The sequence below is a fragment of the Morone saxatilis genome, unplaced genomic scaffold (assembly GCF_004916995.1).
Source record: "Morone saxatilis isolate NCDOM2014 unplaced genomic scaffold, NCSU_SB_2.0 Contig6, whole genome shotgun sequence".
NCBI classification, from domain to species: domain Eukaryota; kingdom Metazoa; phylum Chordata; class Actinopteri; family Moronidae; genus Morone; species Morone saxatilis.
Window position 1 is genome coordinate 1,873,056 of NW_023340206.1, and position 240 is coordinate 1,873,295.

Genomic DNA, 240 nt, shown 5'->3' on the forward strand with positions numbered 1-240 from the left:
ACATTCTGCATTGGTGCAGTTTTACAGAGCTGCATGTACACTCTAAAATATCTAAAACAGAACACACTCACGCACAGATGCCCATTATTCTCTCATGCAGTTGAAAACATCATCATGCATCATCACACAAACATTGTAACAGTAATACACACACACCCACACGCAGATATTCGGCTGGGTTGCCTCCCTCCACCCTTCCACTGAGTGGTTGGCTTATTGGCCGATAGCGTGCCTGATGCT

The 240-nt window shown here is 45.4% G+C and overlaps 1 protein-coding gene across 1 annotated transcript in view; it reads left to right on the top strand.

The window, feature by feature from the left end:
• LOC118340172 (DNA-binding protein SATB2-like) overlaps nucleotides 1-240 on the top strand; it is a 25,836-nt gene that overhangs the window by 8,524 nt on the left and 17,072 nt on the right. The window lies entirely within an intron of this gene.